Raw genomic sequence first — 7,325 nt, 5'->3', positions numbered from 1 at the left:
GTGTAGACAGAAAAGCAGAGGAGCATGTATGGCAGCGCACACACACAGAGTACTTACAAGCAGACAGTGTGTAGACAGAAAAGCAGAGGAGCATGTATGGCAGCGCACACACACAGAGTACTTACAAGCAGACACAGTGTGTAGACAGAAAAGCAGCAGGAGCATGTATGGCAGCGCACACCACACAGAGTACTTACAAGCAGACACAGTGTGTCGACAGAAAAGCAGAGGAGCATGTATGGCAGCGCACACACACAGAGTACTTACAAGCAGACACAGTGTGTAGACAGAAAAGCAGAGGAGCATGTATGGCAGCGCACACCACACAGAGTACTTACAAGCAGACCACAGTGTGTCGACAGAAAAGCAGAGGAGCATGTATGGCAGCGCACTCACACAGAGTACTTACAAGCAGACACAGTGTGTAGACAGAAAAGCAGAGGAGCATGTATGGCAGCGCACACACACAGAGTACTTACAAGCAGACACAGTGTGTAGACAGAAAAGCAGAGGAGCATGTATGGCAGCGCACACACACAGAGTACTTCCAAGCAGACACAGTGTGTAGACAGAAAAGCAGAGGAGCATGTATGGCAGCGCACACACACAGAGTACTTACAAGCAGACACAGTGTGTAGACAGAAAAGCAGAGGAGCATGTATGGCAGCGCACACACACAGAGTACTTACAAGCAGACAAGTGTGTAGACAGAAAAGCAGAGGAGCATGTATGGCAGCGCACACACACAGAGTACTTACAAGCAGACACAGTGTGTAGACAGAAAAGCAGAGGAGCTAGTATGGCAGCGCACACACACAGAGTACTTACAAGCAGACACAGTGTGTTAGACAGAAAAGCAGAGGAGCATGTATGGCAGCGCACACACACAGAGTACTTACAAGCAGACACAGTGTGTAGACAGAAAAGCAGAGGAGCATGTTATGGCAGCGCACACACACAGAGTACTTACAAGCAGACACAGTGTGTAGAACAGAAAGCAGAGGAGCATGTATGGCAGCGCACACACACAGAGTACTTACAAGCAGACACAGTGTGTCGACAGAAAAGCAGAGAGCATGTATGGCAGCGCACACACACAGAGTACTTACAAGCAGACACAGTGTGTAGACAGAAAAGCAGAGGAGCATGTATGGCAGCGCACACACACAGAGTACTTACAAGCAGACACAGTGTGTCGACAGAAAAGCAGAGGAGCATGTATGGCAGCGCACACACACAGAGTACTTACAAGCAGACACAGTGTGTAGACAGAAAAGCAGAGGAGCATGTATGGCAGGCGCACACACACAGAGTACTTACAAGCAGACAGTGTGTAGACAGAAAAGCAGAGGAGCATGTATGGCAGCGCACACACACAGAGTACTTACAAGCAGACACAGTGTGTCGACAGAAAAGCAGAGGAGCATGTATGGCAGCGCACACACACAGAGTACTTACAAGCAGACACAGTGTGTCGACAGAAAAGCAGAGGAGCATGTATGGCAGCGCACACAACACAGAGTACTTACAAGCAGACACAGTGTGTAGACAGAAAAGCAGAGGAGCATGTATGGCAGCGCACACACACAGAGTACTTACAAGCAGACACAGTGTGTCGACAGAAAAGCAGAGGAGCATGTATGGCAGCGCACTCACACAGAGTACTTACAAGCAGACACAGTGTGTAGACAGAAAAGCAGAGGAGCATGTATGGCAGCGCACACACACAGAGTACTTACAAGCAGACACAGTGTGTAGACAGAAAAGCAGAGGAGCATGTATGGCAGCGCACACACACAGAGTACTTCCAAGCAGACACAGTGTGTAGACAGAAAGCAGAGGAGCATGTATGGCAGCGCACACACACAGAGTACTTACAAGCAGACACAGTGTGTAGACAGAAAAGCAGAGGAGCATGTATGGCAGCGCACACACACAGAGTACTTACAAGCAGACAGTGTGTAGACAGAAAAGCAGAGGAGCATGTATGGCAGCGCACACACACAGAGTACTTACAAGCAGACACAGTGTGTAGACAGAAAAGCAGAGGAGCTAGTATGGCAGCGCACACACACAGAGTACTTACAAGCAGACACAGTGTGTAGACAGAAAAGCAGAGGAGCATGTATGGCAGCGCACACACACAGAGTACTTACAAGCAGACACAGTGTGTAGACAGAAAAGCAGAGGAGCATGTATGGCAGCGCACACACACAGAGTACTTACAAGCAGACACAGTGTGTAGACAGAAAAGCAGAGGAGCATGTATGGCAGCGCACACACACAGAGTACTTACAAGCAGACACAGTGTGTCGACAGAAAAGCAGAGGAGCATGTATGGCAGCGCACACACACAGAGTACTTACAAGCAGACACAGTGTGTAGACAGAAAAGCAGAGGAGCATGTATGGCAGCGCACACACACAGAGTACTTACAAGCAGACACAGTGTGTCGACAGAAAAGCAGAGGAGCATGTATGGCAGCGCACTCACACAGAGTACTTACAAGCAGACACAGTGTGTAGACAGAAAAGCAGAGGAGCATGTATGGCAGCGCACACACACAGAGTACTTACAAGCAGACACAGTGTGTAGACAGAAAAGCAGAGGAGCATGTATGGCAGCGCACACACACAGAGTACTTCCAAGCAGACACAGTGTGTAGACAGAAAAGCAGAGGAGCATGTATGGCAGCGCACACACACAGAGTACTTACAAGCAGACACAGTGTGTAGACAGAAAAGCAGAGGAGCATGTATGGCAGCGCACTCACACAGAGTACTTACAAGCAGACACAGTGTGTAGACAGAAAAGCAGAGGAGCATGTATGGCAGCGCACACACACAGAGTACTTACAAGCAGACAGTGTGTAGACAGAAAAGCAGAGGAGCATGTATGGCAGCGCACACACACAGAGTACTTACAAGCAGACACAGTGTGTAGACAGAAAAGCAGAGGAGCTAGTATGGCAGCGCACACACACAGAGTACTTACAAGCAGACACAGTGTGTAGACAGAAAAGCAGAGGAGCATGTATGGCAGCGCACACACACAGAGTACTTACAAGCAGACACAGGGTGTAGACAGAAAAGCAGAGGAGCATGTATGGCAGCGCACACACACAGAGTACTTACAAGCAGACACAGTGTGCAGACAGAAAAGCAGAGGAGCATGTATGGCAGCGCACACACACAGAGTACTTACAAGCAGACACAGGGTGTAGACAGAAAAGCAGAGGAGCATGTATGGCAGCGCACACACACAGAGTACTTACAAGCAGACACAGTGTGTAGACAGAAAAGCAGAGGAGCATGTATGGCAGCGCACACACACAGAGTACTTACAAGCAGACACAGGGTGTAGACAGAAAAGCAGAGGAGCATGTATGGCAGCGCACACACACAGAGTACTTACAAGCAGACACAGTGTGTAGACAGAAAAGCAGAGGAGCATGTATGGCAGCGCACTCACACAGAGTACTTACAAGCAGACACAGTGTGTAGACAGAAAAGCAGAGGAGCATGTATGGCAGCGCACACACACAGAGTACTTACAAGCAGACACAGTGTGTAGACAGAAAAGCAGAGGAGCATGTATGGCAGCGCACACACACAGAGTACTTACAAGCAGACACAGTGTGTCGACAGAAAAGCAGAGGAGCATGTATGGCAGCGCACACACACAGAGTACTTACAAGCAGACACAGTGTGTCGACAGAAAAGCAGAGGAGCATGTATGGCAGCGCACTCACACAGAGTACTTACAAGCAGACACAGTGTGTAGACAGAAAAGCAGAGGAGCATGTATGGCAGCGCACACACACAGAGTACTTACAAGCAGACACAGTGTGTAGACAGAAAAGCAGAGGAGCATGTATGGCAGCGCACACACACAGAGTACTTACAAGCAGACAGTGTGTAGACAGAAAAGCAGAGGAGCATGTATGGCAGCGCACACACACAGAGTACTTACAAGCAGACAGTGTGTAGACAGAAAAGCAGAGGAGCATGTATGGCAGCGCACACACACAGAGTACTTACAAGCAGACACAGTGTGTAGACAGAAAAGCAGAGGAGCATGTATGGCAGCGCACACACACAGAGTACTTACAAGCAGACACAGTGTGTAGACAGAAAAGCAGAGGAGCATGTATGGCAGCGCACACACACAGAGTACTTACAAGCAGACACAGTGTGTAGACAGAAAAGCAGAGGAGCATGTATGGCAGCGCACACCCACAGAGTACTTACAAGCAGACACAGTGTGTAGACAGAAAAGCAGAGGAGCATGTATGGCAGCGCACACACACAGAGTACTTACAAGCAGACACAGTGTGTCGACAGAAAAGCAGAGGAGCATGTATGGCAGCGCACTCACACAGAGTACTTACAAGCAGACACAGTGTGTCGACAGAAAAGCAGAGGAGCATGTATGGCAGCGCACACACACAGAGTACTTACAAGCAGACACAGTGTGTAGACAGAAAAGCAGAGGAGCATGTATGGCAGCGCACACACACAGAGTACTTACAAGCAGACACAATGTGTAGACAGAAAAGCAGAGGAGCATGTATGGCAGCGCACACACACAGAGTACTTACAAGCAGACACAGTGTGTCGACAGAAAAGCAGAGGAGCATGTATGGCAGCGCACTCACACAGAGTACTTACAAGCAGACACAGTGTGTCGACAGAAAAGCAGAGGAGCATGTATGGCAGCGCACACACACAGAGTACTTACAAGCAGACACAGTGTGTAGACAGAAAAGCAGAGGAGCATGTATGGCAGCGCACACACACAGAGTACTTACAAGCAGACACAGAATAGATACATTTTGGTGTAAAAAGTCCAGATAAAGGTGACTTTATAAAACTGAAACACCCCCAAGAAGAGCTGCTTTAACACATGCAGCTAACATCCATCCACAGTGTTTGAGCTACTTCTAAATCACTAATCCTGGCTTCTATGGTGACAAACAAAGTGAGTTTCTTACAAGTAGCATTATCACTGGAGGACAAGGAATAGCTAAACATGCTTCACTCCACACCGTAGGAGGATACAATAGCTCACCGCTAACAGCAAGCTAGCGTTCCTGAATGTAAACAAACGCCATGGTTGGATCACACCTGACATTCACTGAAATATGTAATATGAAGTCCAAGAGTCCACACTACTATGATTACATCAATATATTTTACCGTCAGAAAAATCTTTTTTCCTTGAACAAAAATAAATATTATGTGTAAAGTTCCCCTCTTTTACTCCAAAAAGGACCCCACGACAACTCACGGTTTCCAATTGATCAACTTTTATTTTCCAACTTGAAACATTGTTGGTCTCGTTTCAGTTGACCTTCCACCAATCATCAGTGGGTTGTAATGCTTTCAAAGCACAGAAACAGAGACGTCAACAATGTGATCACACAACTGTTTTCAAACTATGTTGTACAAATGCTTTTAAACCTCTGAATAATGTTTGAAACTTTCTGCAGATTTTTAAACTTTAAACATTAAACCAAAAGCTTTGACTTTAAACCTTAAGCTTAAACCATTTAACATTTTAACTTAAGCTTTAAAGGTTGCGGTGTGCTTTAAAATTATGCAAGCCAGCATGTAGTCGATGCTGGAAGTGTCACGCAGCACTTGAAGCTGAAAGAAACAAATGAGGAGAGTTGAGTAAGCAAATGAAGAAGCTTGCAGGTCAAACTGAAGCATACAAGACAAAGCATTTGCAGGTACAAGTGAAGCATATAAGACAAAGCATTTGCAGGTACAAGTGAAGCATATAAGACACAGCATTTGCAGGTACAAGTGAAGCATATAAGACAAAGCATTTGCAGGTACAAGTGAAGCATATAAGACACAGCATTTACAGGTACAAGTGAAGCATATAAGACACAGCATTTGCAGGTACAAGTGAAGCATACAAGACAAAGCATTTGCAGGTACAAGTGAAGCATATAAGACAAAGCATTTGCAGGTACAAGTGAAGCATATAAGACACAGCATTTGCAGGTACAAGTGAAGCATATAAGACAAAGCATTTGCAGGTACAAGTGAAGCATATAAGACACAGCATTTACAGGTACAAGTGAAGCATATAAGACACAGCATTTGCAGGTACAAGTGAAGCATATAAGACAAAACATCTGCAGGTACAGGTGAAGCATATAAGACAAAGCATTTGCAGGTACAAGTGAAGCATATAAGACAAAGCATTTGCAGGTACAAATGAAGCATATAAGACAAAGCATTTGCAGGTACAAGTGAAGCATATAAGACAAAGCATTTGCAGGTACAAGTGAAGTATATAAGACAAAGCATTTGCAGGTACAAATGAAGCATATAAGACAAAGCATTTGCAGGTACAAGTGAAGCATATAAGACAAAGCATTTGCAGGTACAAGTGAAGCATACAAGACAAAGCATTTGCAGGTACAAATGAAGCATACAAGACAAAGCATTTGCAGGTACAAGTGAAGCATACAAGACAAAACATTTGCAGGTACAGGTGAAGCATATAAGACAAAGCATTTGCAGGTACAAGTGAAGCATATAAGACAAAGCATTTGCAGGTACAAGTGAAGCATATAAGACAAGGCATTTGCAGGTACAAGTGAAGCATATAAGACAAAGTATTTGCAGGTACAAGTGAAGCATATAAGACAAAGCATTTGCAGGTACAAGTGAAGCATATAAGACAAAGCATTTGCAGGTCCAAGTGAAGCATATAAGACCAAGCATTTGCAGGTACAAGTGAAGCATATAAGACAAATCATTTACAGGTACAAGTGAAGCATACAAGACAAAGCATTTGCAGGTACAAATGAAGCATATAAGACAAAGCATTTGCAGGTACAAGTGAAGCATATAAGACAAAGCATTTGCAGGTACAAGTGAAGTATATAAGACAAAGCATTTGCAGGTACAAATGAAGCATATAAGACAAAGCATTTGCAGGTACAAGTGAAGCATATAAGACAAAGCATTTGCAGGTACAAGTGAAGCATATAAGACAAGGCATTTGCAGGTACAAGTAAAGCATATAAGACAAGGCATTTGCAGGTACAAGTGAAGCATATAAGACAAAGCATTTGCAGGTCCAAGTGAAGCATATAAGACAAAGTATTTGCAGGTACAAGTGAAGCATATAAGCTTTGCAGGTACAAGTGAAGCATATAAGACAAAGCATGTTGATGGTCATGAAATGAAGAAGCACACTCACCCACCATTGCTGTGTGCTGAGAAACCTGTTAAGTGGATCTGCCGCTTGTTGCTGCTTGCTTCTCTTCCTCCCATGGAGCTTGTTTGCTGAATGAGTCTGAC

The sequence above is a fragment of the Nerophis ophidion genome, linkage group LG09, assembly GCF_033978795.1.
Source record: "Nerophis ophidion isolate RoL-2023_Sa linkage group LG09, RoL_Noph_v1.0, whole genome shotgun sequence".
Taxonomy (NCBI): Eukaryota; Metazoa; Chordata; class Actinopteri; order Syngnathiformes; family Syngnathidae; genus Nerophis; species Nerophis ophidion.
This window is presented reverse-complemented; position numbering follows the sequence as displayed.